This window comes from Suricata suricatta, chromosome 15 (assembly GCF_006229205.1).
Source record: "Suricata suricatta isolate VVHF042 chromosome 15, meerkat_22Aug2017_6uvM2_HiC, whole genome shotgun sequence".
Taxonomy (NCBI): Eukaryota; Metazoa; Chordata; class Mammalia; order Carnivora; family Herpestidae; genus Suricata; species Suricata suricatta.
Window position 1 is genome coordinate 71340598 of NC_043714.1, and position 11003 is coordinate 71351600.

Sequence of the window (11003 nt, forward strand, 5' to 3'; positions counted from 1 at the left end):
TTTAAGCTACTTAGTTCCTATTTGAAAACAGTACTACCATTCACAAATAGTTACTAAGAGTCCGTTAGAGTTCATCCCATGAGACTAGGCAGGAGGACACACTGGGAAAACGCTCACGTTGGAGTCAAGTAAGATCACTGTAGGTGCGTAAAGGAATATTAAGTTGGCGATCAAAAAATAATTAATAGCTAGAGTTTGTTTTTAAACAATGGCAAGAGGAACTGGTACAACAGAAAGCACAAGACCTTTGAAGCCAAACCCAGACTGCCTTCCTGACCTCAGCCCCGAACGCTTACAACCCGGGGGCAACTCCAAGGGGCAGGAAGAATCCCTCGGTTGCTGGTGAAGCAGGACACAAGGCCCCCTCCGCAGCAGGGATGCAGCAAGCACGCGGGAAACCACAGCACTCCCCCACCACGTGCCCGCGCCCCCCTCACCTGCCATCACTAGCCCCACGGTGCCTCTCGATGCCCACCCGCTCTCCGTGGATGGGGAACAAGCGTCTCAGACCTGTCCATTCCTACCCCCCATCTTCCCATCTGGCCGTGGACCTCACTTCCTACATCACCTGAAGCCACCAGAAGACAGCCCCCAAGGGCTCCCTCCGCACCCCTGCCCGCCCCTGCCACTGTACCCACCCACCGGCCTCGCCCCTGCTGGTATGAAGGCCGGCACCAGCGGTGGCACAGAAGGTGGGGGAGGGGGGACCCGTGGGAGTAGGGGCAATGTTTTTATCGCTGACACTGGTTAGAATTGGTGGCGCAAAAAAAAAAAAAAAAAGCAGACCGACACTCAAATGTTATTACTTTAGGGGCATCTGGGTGGCTCTGCCAGTGAAGCATCTGACTTCGGCTCAGGTCATGATCTCAAAGTCCATGAGTTCTAGCCCCACGTCGGGCTCTGTGCTGACAGCTCAGAGCCTGGAGCCTGTCTTTGGATTCTGTGTCTCCCTCTCTCTCTCTGCCCCTCCCCTGCTTACACTCTCTCTCAGAATAAACAAACTTTTTAAATGTTGTTATTGCTTTAAAATTCCCTGCAGACAAGGCACCTCGGTGCCTGCACCTGGGAAGAGTGTGTGCCCGTAGCCCCCCAGGAAGACCACTGGACAAAGGGGCAAGGCAACAGCCTGTGTGCAGCAAACTCCGATCCCTCCCGCCCAGTGACCTTGTTCCAGTAACTTCTGTCTCCAGAACAGCAATCCTTCCTCTCTACGGCTTGCCACATCCTCGCCTCTCCCATCTGGACACAAGACTCTCCACCCCCCTGCCCTCCCCCACCCTATTTTCCTCCTCCTCATCACAGCAAGATTCCCCTCCCAGAAAGGAGACAGGAAAGAAAGGCAGTGAGCCCGCTGCCAGTGAGGATGGAACCCCGCCGGGCCCTGGGGCTGCAGAAACAGGCCCCCTCTGCATCCAAAGGAAGGGTTTCTCCACAAAGGAGCAGGGGGAGTGAAGACCAAAGAGAACTCCCCCTGACCAGACAACACCGGAAATAGAAATTAACAAAGCAGAACATTGCTCGGTCAATAAAACTCTCTCATGAATAGCGTCAATCGATATTTTATTTTTTCCAAGAAATGCTTTGTTCCTAAGGAACCCAAAACGCTTCCTGTGCAAGTAAGAAGAGATTACAGCAACACTTCCTGGCTCTCTATGAGGCCATGTTGTTTTCAGTGTGTTTCGCAACAGCAATGGATCTCATGGCTCAGGCAGGAAAGGGACTGTAATCCCCCTTCCACCGGTGAGGAAACCGAGGCTGAGATGGGATACGGAGGCTGCCCAGGTCACGGTCGGCAGAGAGCAGACACCAACCAGACTCTGCAACCTGCTTCTGACACGAGCCGTGTTCGGCTACACCCTGAGTGGAGGCCTTCAAGTTGGGCTAAAATGAAAGTCTTTCCGAAGCACAAAACCCCCAAACCACCGATCAAGTTCTTTCCCCATTCCCTGCAGGATGTAGGGAGCCGCAGACACGCGGGCACCCTCTGCAGGCCACGGGGCAGAGAGGACTCTGGCATGAGCCCCGCCAAGGAGCGCACCCCAGCTGCCCAGGGGAAGGGGACACATCACGAAACAGGTGCATCTTACGGTTTTCAAGAAACTACTTTCCAACAGACCTGTGCGTATTATTGGTTTCCGTGACGCTTTCAGGAGAAAGAGAATTCTCAGACGTTTCATAGAGCAGCAGTTTGGGGGACCACAAAGTCATGGGGAGGGGTCTCCGTTCACAGGCACACCAGGCACTGTCTGGAGACCAAATAAACAAAACTACTTTGGCATCTAGGTACGCCCAAGTGTTGGAGGCTGCTGCAGCAGCGAACCCATCAGCTATCCGTCAGGCGAGGCCGCTGCCCCTGAAGGACCAGGCAGGCACCTGCCCTTGGCTGCCTGCTATCAATTAGCGTGTGCTTCCCAAGAGCCTGCTGCACGTCCCCTCCAGGAGGCGGGTGGCGACTCAACCTGGAGATCCCAAGGTGTGGGTGGAGGTAAAGACTGTCACTTAACTGAGGGTGTGGCCGGAGACAAGCAGCCTCACCTACCCCTGGCCCAGGGTCTCCGGGCGGGCGCCACGGGGCCTCTCGACGGCAGCACTGCTAAGGAACCTAAGGAACGTGGCCGGTAACAGCCCACAGGCCACAGCACTGCCCCAGGCTGCAGGGGGCAGGGGGTGGGGGGACTCTACTTTGCCACCAACCGTGCAATCTCAAGACTTTTTTTTTTAAGATTTTCTTTTATAAGTAATCTCTGCCCCCAACATGGAGCTCAAACTTGCAGCCTAAGGCTACACGTCGTCGCCTGCTCTACAGACGGAGCCGGTCCACTCGCCCCGTTGCAACCCTGGGTGTCAGAGCCGCTGCTTCCGGAAGCCCGGACAGAATGCACCGTGTTCCCTCTTGAAGGAAATCTGTGAACGACCCGCAGGCCTCCGAGCAGGGGGGAAGCCGCACTCTCTGTGGAGACGCACACAGAGCAAAACGCCAAGACGTGGGAAGAGGGTGTCAGATCGCGCTGCCTCCCCAAATACTAAGAATTGTTTCCCACCAAAATAACAACAAGGGAGCTGTTTTCATTTTTTATAGTGAACAGATACGAAAAAATGTATCTTATACCCTGAAATATAATCATAATTATGTTGTCAGCTCATTCTGATGAAGATGCTATAATTTGGATGCATTTTTAGGTCCAATTACTTCCTGCGCACTCGTCCTCAACAAAAAGGATTCAGAGAGAAAATCACATGTTCAATACAAGGAAAATCACAGAAGTTTGGGTTTTGAGCGTTCAATTCTATGAAGTATTTGCCAGCTCTTAGCCAACTACGCTGTACTATGAAGAAGGAAAATCTCAAAATAACTGCATAAGCAAGTCCTCCTTTCTGAACTCTGATCTGCAGTCCAGGCCAGAAAGAGCCGCATCCTGTCTGGGAGCCCTGACTCGGCCCACTTCCCACCACCCTGCCCGGGGCCCGGGATGAGCAAGCCACTGAGCCCACTCCTCGAAGAAGGAGTGAGGTAGAATGGGCCTGGGAGGTTGATTAGGCCCCTGTGACCCTGGGGAGGGTCACTGGGAGCTAACAGGTCCCCCCTCGTACTCTGGCCACAGGCAGCACACGGCCTACTCCCGAGGGGACCCCTCCATCTCAGGCCCGTGAGTAAACAGAGTCAGTTCAGGCTTGCGCTGACGTCACCTGTTCCGGCCAGCTCACAGGACGCTCCAGCCCCAGCTCACGATCAAGGGCACGCTGTCCGTTTGGCCGCTGTCCTTTGTAAGTCCAGCTCCTCTGGGACACTCGAGGTGGAATGACCAGAGCAGGAGAGGATTCAGGCATTCCAGGCCTCCTGGTCCTATAACAGAGCTCTTTATTTTTATTGATTATGATTATGGTTATGATTATTACTATCATGATCATCATCATCATAATACAGCTAAACAACACAGAACCCTATAGAAGAGAGACAGGCCCCCTATCATCCCCTTGAGAATAACACCATCACTGAGCAGTGTGGTGTGCATCCTTCTAACCTTGTGCTGTGCATCACAGGAGACAGGGAGACAAAGAAACATCGTGCACACCTATCCTTTCCCTCCCCTCAGGGTTCCTAATGCCCTGGCCCCTCCACCCTCTGCCCGCCCTCCCAGCAACCCCGTCCTGCTGCCAGCACCGAGCTCAGGACGACAGCCACCCAACGACAGCCAAAGCCCATAGACCACACTGCTGCCCAAAGGCCGAGCAGGAAGCCAAGACTTCCACTGGGAGCAGGCAATTGACGAAGCGCCCCCCCACTCCCCGCTGGGCTGGGGTCAGAGAGCCGGAACCCCCTTCCTGCCCAGCAGCACTGGGGCCCATCTTCCCGCAAGCATCAGCAGAGGCCCGAGGAGCGGGCCTGGGCTCACTCACTCTCCCCTCACTGGCAGTAATGAAGCAAGACCCCGGGCCCCACCCGAGCAGTGTCAGAGGGGCTGCTAAAACAGAAGATTTAAAGAAGATCCAGACTAACACCTAAAATGCCCAGAATTCAATAAAGAAATCATTCCTCATAACTTTTCAAGAATCAAAACGGAATGGAAAAGACTTCGAAAATGGAACCAGAAGAGGCACACGATCTGAGTAACAGGGAAAACAGACTGAAATAAATGGAGAGAGCCTCAGTGGCGTGTGAGACAAGTGATCTAACCTGTGTGGCATCAGGGTCCCAGGAGAAGGACAGTGGGGTGGGAAAGGATTCAGAAAAATACGGGCTGAAAATTTTCCAAATCTGGCAAAAGACATAAACCCGCATATCCAAGAAGGTCAGCAAACCCCAAACAGGATAAACCCAGAGAAATCTATGCCAAGGCACGTTATGAAAGCTGGAGACCAGGGAGAACCCTGGAGGGCTTCCCGGGGGGGACTGTGCGTGGCAGCGGACTTGGCGGTGGACACCAGGCGGCACGTTGCTCACGGGCAGCAAGGCAGCAAGCGTCCACGCCGATTCTCCGACACCCCACACAAACACCTCCCGAAGTAAAGGGGGGCCGAGCCACTCCCAGAGGAAGGGAGACCCCCAAAGCTGTCCGGCAGACCCCACCTCTGAGAACGGCTTACAAGAGTTCCCTAAATAGAAAGGAAGGGATAAAACAATGAACCTCGGGACATCAAAAGGGGAAAAGTACAAAGAAAGTGTAAACATACGGGCAAGCCCGTCAGGTTTTTCTTTTCCTTTCAGTTTCCTGCAGTATTTTTGACGGTTGAAGCAGAAAGCACAAGTGTGTCTGACGTGCTTCTCGGTATCCGCCGAGAGACCTTTGCGACGGTGAGGAACGGGGGGTGGGGGGTGTTAGGGTGGTAACGACTCGACTCCTCACTTCGCTGGCAAAATGTCAACAACAGTTCTGCCCGTGGACCGTGGGGCGGCTGCACGCACCCACACGCGTGACAACTTATGTAAGACGTGACCGGGTGCAGCGGAGACGAGGAGAACGTTCCGGAGACAACGGTGGGGGGGGCGCCCAACACTGTAGCGTACTCACCGCCCCTAAGCCATGTACCTAGAAACGGCTAACCCGGTACGTTCCATTACGTATGTTTTGCCAAAAAACAAAGGTCACCACTGGAGCGAACCAGGTAACGGGCACACGAGACTTCTCCGGGCTATCTTTGAAACTTCCCAGAGAGGTATTTCAAACTACGAAGTTAAGACAATGAAAAATACCGCAGCAGACAAAACAGACCTCCGACTACCGGGGTGGCTCCTCCGGACAGGACACTGAACTTGAGAAGCAACGGTGGCCTGCTTGGCATACCCACACGCCGTCCAATCCCAAACACCCTATGAGAAATATAGGGCTCAGAAGGGGGGTGAGGTGGTGCAGCAGGAGGGGTCAGTCCCGGCCCTGTGCCCGCTCCACGGGACAGCGGGATGATGTGGGCCCTGAGGGGCTGGCACCCCACACCTGTGTCAAGCACCATCCACCCCTGACGCGCCCATCACCTGAGGCCAGAGCTGCACCCAGCCCGACGCCGTCCGTCTCCCCCTCAGCACTGACAGCACTGGGGACACAGTAGACACTCAATAAATGTGAGATGAACTAATGAATATAAACTATACACAGGCTTAAACATGTATCAACGCCCACAAGAAGACAAAATGCTACATTACTAGACTATTAGATTACTCTATTTAAAAGCTTTAGTTTAAAAAAAAATCTCTTTCCTCTCCTTGATTAGTAGAAATCATCCTCTGCTTTACAACTATCTTTTACCCAAATTGATTCACTTTAACAAGAGTTCAACGGCCAAAGCTCAGATCCTATTAAATGATCTATCTTATGGAAACAGTAGGGCTGGCAAACTCTTTCAGAGTTAAATGTTTTTGTTTTCTCGCTTTTCACTCGCCCTTAAGTTATTAAATTCGTAAGCGCTGGCAGCTTTCCAGTAAGAGTGGAAATATTTTAACAACATAAAGCCAGATTGCTGTCACAGCCAATGTGATGAAAAAAACCTCATTGTGCAGCCTTGTACAATCCAAAATGCCTCTTTCTTTTATCTTCAGGCAGGGAGGCTCGGGTTAGAACAAAACATTATCTTCCATTTAGTTTATTTTACAGACCCTGCCACCAGCTGTGAATACGCCCTCATCCCCACAATGACTGGGGACTCGCTGTAACCAAAACACGGGCGATTCGAAGGGGAAGAAGTAAGAGAGCGTGCAGCTCCGGTCAATGAAAGCCTCGCCGAGCAAGCCTCACACCAGGCGTGCTTCATCTTCACAACAATCCTAAGAAATGGGTTTTATTATTGCATTTCCTCAAATCTAAGACAACATCTATTTTAAGAGGCGCTGATACTTTACATACCACTAAAAAAGATTAAAACGCTGCCAAATAAATGAAGACACACTGATCTCTCATCACACGGACTGTAAGACGCCTCCTGACTTTAGTGATGCTACAGCGGAGTGTTTGAATCGATGGGACTCGGTGACACTTCCAGCTTCCCACGGGAGTGCAGCTCGGTCTTGGGCTGGGAGGCAGTGGGCATGAACCAGGAAAGCCTGACCGGAGCCCCGCTCCCCCAGCACCCCCACGCACCCTGGGGCTCGGGGCCCCACTTCCGGGCTTACTTCCTGGACAGTATTTGAAACCCTGCTTCCCAGAAACATGACAAGACCAACGCTTCCTGAACACCAGGCACTTCCACTCTCCATCACGTGTAATCCTGACGAGGAGAGCTGGTGCTAACAGACACCTCTGCGAGAAAGGGGGAGATGCAACCCTTCCTCTAGACACTAGCTCCCCCTGTCAGAAAGTGGTCACAGTATACTGATTTTCTTGAAGCATGACATTTTACTACCATTTGCAGAAAGCTGCCATAAGGAATACAAAGTCCATGAAGTGAATGCGTTGTTCCCTTACATGTGTCGCCCTGGTGCAGTGTGCAACCGGCACAGCTGTACAGGGCGGCCCTGCTACACAAGTCAGCCACAAAGACATCACTATCCCACGTTACCGGCAAGGATGCTATCACTTGTACAGAAGGACCGAATTCCGGCCTCCATGGTTCCAAAGCCCCTCGGTCAGCACACAAGAAACTTACAAGCGGGGAAGGAACACACGTTGCACACGCATGTGTGGGGACGTGTGTTTGCGCCGCAGGAGGGCACATGGAGGAAGACTTCACAGGGGGCAGGGCGGAGATGGTGGGACGGCCCGGGGCAGGAGCAGGGGCTTCCGAAAACAGGGAGCAGGGGCAGCGCACAAGGGAGCCTCAACCCTTCAACAGCCTGGAGAGCAGAGAGGGGAGAGCGGATCCAAGTCAGGGAAGCCCAGGAGGGCGCCTTCCGGAGGTGGGCGGCAAATCCTGGTCCCGGAAAGCCCGCCGTGGGAGCCGGCGCAGGAGTGGGGGGACCGGCCCCAGGGAGGCAGGGACAGCGACGCACACAGCATGGCCGCCCCGTCAGAAGGGGGCTGCCTCCCAGGTCCGTGGGGACCCGAACGCTGAATCTAGATTTAGAATCTCTGGATTTGTGAAGACTGGCAACTAAACAAGATTTTTCTGCAAAAACAAAACAGGACCCAGGCCGTGCAGGCCAAAGGGACCAAGCCTGCGGGTTAGACCTGCCTGGGGGCTTCCGACCACAACCTCTGAGAAGAGGTCTTCTGAGGGTGACCGGAGGGCTGCTCCAGCCTGCCGGGGAGAGCCAGGGAGCCCTGGGTGAGCAAGCGGGGACGGAGAGACGCAGAGCCGCAGAGACGGAGAGACGGAGACAGAGCACAGGCTCCGGACTCGCCTCCCAACCGGCCGGCCCCCCGTTCCCAGGAGCAGGCCCGGCTCTGGGTGGGCACATCCTGAAGGCCGGTCACAACGCTTTGTTTCAGACACCCTCCCCAGGCCCGGTCACAGGCGTAAGAGCCCAGGAAAGAAACAAAATGTAAAAAACCCACTTAAATGGATATTAGAAATACAGGGGTGGTGAGTGACAAAATACGGTCTCCCTTCGGAGCGGGCAGACACTGGCCCCGGGCAGTCTGGGCCGAACGCCGCGGCCACGGACCCTGAGCCGGGGACATGGACTCTGGACACAGGACCGAACACTTCCACGGCTGACGATGTTTTGATGTTTCTCTCTGAGGCGATCAGACACGTGACTGGCCAGGCCAGGGTAGAGGAGACCTAATGCCTTATGCTTCTCTGCCGTTCTCTCCAAACGAAATGTTAGGATGACAGGTAAAAGTGCACAGTAGTCAGATGACAAAAAAAGAAAAAAGGGGGGGAAAAAGGAAATTGGTTTAACCAGTAGAGCAAGATAGACTTTGATGTGGAATCAATAAGGAAAAGGCATTCTTTGCACAAGCGTTAAACCCACCATAACAAGATGCCCGGGGGGTGTGGACGCCAAGCCTTTGAGGGCCAGATTCTAGACCTACAGATGGGCGGGGCCAGGTGTGCAGCGGACCCGGATGGGGGGCGGCCGGCAGAGGGCGGCACCGGAGCTCCCAGAGCTGGAGGTTCTAGGGAGGTTCCCACATGTCAGCCGTGGGAAGGGGAGGCTTGAAGGCTTCGAAGCGGCCCCCTCAACCGTCCCTGCCACCCGGCAACCGAATAATACACTGCTGCCTTCGCTCACACAGAGCTTCCTGTCTGTGATGGCGCTCGATCCTCCCCACTGACCTGTGAAGGAGCTGAGTACCACCCCAATCATCATCATCATCATCCCCAACTTATGGAGGAGAACCCGAGGGCTCGGGGGAGTCAGTGAGCCGCCAAGGAGCCCAGCCACATAAATCACAAGCTCAAAACTTGACCAGCACCTTCCGACAGGCCGCTCACCTGGTGGCCAACACTGTGCCGGGACGGCACCTTATTCCCTGTAACACACAGCAGGTCACCGCCAGGGACCCAAGCCCCAGTCCGCCACCCACAGCCCACATCACAGTTAGAGAGGCATTTCTTCCTTTTTTTTTTTTATTTTAAACATTTATTTATGTTTGAGAGACAGTGTAAGCAGGGGAGGGTCAGAGAGTGAGGGAGACACAGAATCGGAAGCAGCTCCAGGCTCTGAGCTGTCAGTATGGAGCCCGATGCAGGGCTCGAACCCACAAACTGTGAGATCATGACCTGAGCCAAAGTCAGGCGCTCAATTGACTGAGCCACCCAGGTGCCCCTAGGGAGACATTTCTAACGATTAATTACAATTAAGAAGAGTGGCTACACCAAAAGGGGGGACGTTGCCCTCTGCGTGTTTGCTATAATTTACTACAGCGATTCATCCCAGGGAGCAACGAGCTGGAAAATGAGGGCTCCAGACGAGGGTGCCACCCGCCCAGACCACACACACTTATTCAGCATGTCCACGGAGCAGCTTGGCAACGGGTCTAGAACTAGGAAACAGAGGGCCACCACATACAGGACAAACAGCTTTTCTAGCAAATCACGAAACAGAAAACAAAAACATGGGTTGTTACCAACGTGCAGGAGAGGAGTGGCCGCCATACACGTGCTAGCGGCGCCCTCTGGTGGCCGATCAGGGCACCGCAGCCTCCACTGATGGGACAGAAGAATTGGGCCATTACTGGCATTTACTGGCATTTACTGATCGCTAATTCTGCCAGACGCCGCGGTGTGCCTGTCACCCACTTAACCTGCACATTAACCCAGTGAGGGAGAGGCTGCCGTCCCCACTTTAGCTGGGCCCAGGGAGGTGACCACAAGGCACGCAGCAAAAGCAGAGCACCCCCACCACCACACCCCAGGCCCAGCGCCCAGCCTGAGTCACCATGTGACACTGCTGCTTGTCCAGTAAGGGGCGGGTCCGTCCTGGCAGCCCAGTCCCGGCGGACCCAGCAGGTGACTCAGACCCAAGTGCAGCCACGGACGCTCTGTCCTCGTCACCGTCAGCCGCTGCCCAGCCCGTCCGGAATCTGCACGGAAGTCATTCTCGGGTCCTGCGGGGCCTTCCCGTTCACGGCCACGTCTCCCTGCGGCAGTGGTGCCGGACTGGAGCCAGACTCCGAGGACAGGCGAGCTTCCAGCCACACGAGGCAGACGTCTGAGTCAGGCTGGGGTCACCCTTACGCAAGGTCCTGGGGCCGAGGCCTCTGGGATGTGGCGGGGCTCCGTCTGGGCACACAGTGAATTCGGCCCGTGAACACCCCTGGAGCCATCTGTCTGTTCTGGGCACACCTGTCCACACGTGTGCTGCCCACCAGCTTAAAAAATTTACACAGCAACTTTTAAAGGTAAAGATGTAAGAGAAAAGTAGATTCTGATTCACAAGTGAATCTCTTATTCAAAATGACACATGAGGAGGCGCCTGGGTGGCTCAGTTGGTTAAGCATCCGACTTCAGCTCAAGTCATGAGCTCGCGGTTCCTGGGTTCAAGCCCCGCATCAGGCTCTGTGCTGCCAGCTTGGAGCCCAGAGCCTGCTTCAGGTTCTGTGTCTCTCTGTCTCTCCCTACTCATGCTCTCTCTCTCAAAAATAAACATTAAAAGATATTTTTAATTAATAAAACAAAATGACACA

General features: G+C 54.2%; 1 protein-coding gene across 2 annotated transcripts in view; it reads right to left on the reverse strand.

Moving 5' to 3' along the window:
- ZFAT (zinc finger and AT-hook domain containing) overlaps positions 1–11003 on the reverse strand; it is a 179126-nt gene that overhangs the window by 150896 nt on the left and 17227 nt on the right. The window contains exon 1 of one of the 2 annotated variants that reach the window (XM_029923578.1): positions 3688–3758. The exons of the other annotated variant lie outside the window; for it this stretch is intronic. The gene's annotated coding sequence lies outside the window, so the exon portion shown is untranslated. Of the gene's footprint in view, positions 1–3687; positions 3759–11003 lie in introns of those variants that run through there. 2 annotated transcript variants of the gene reach the window in all.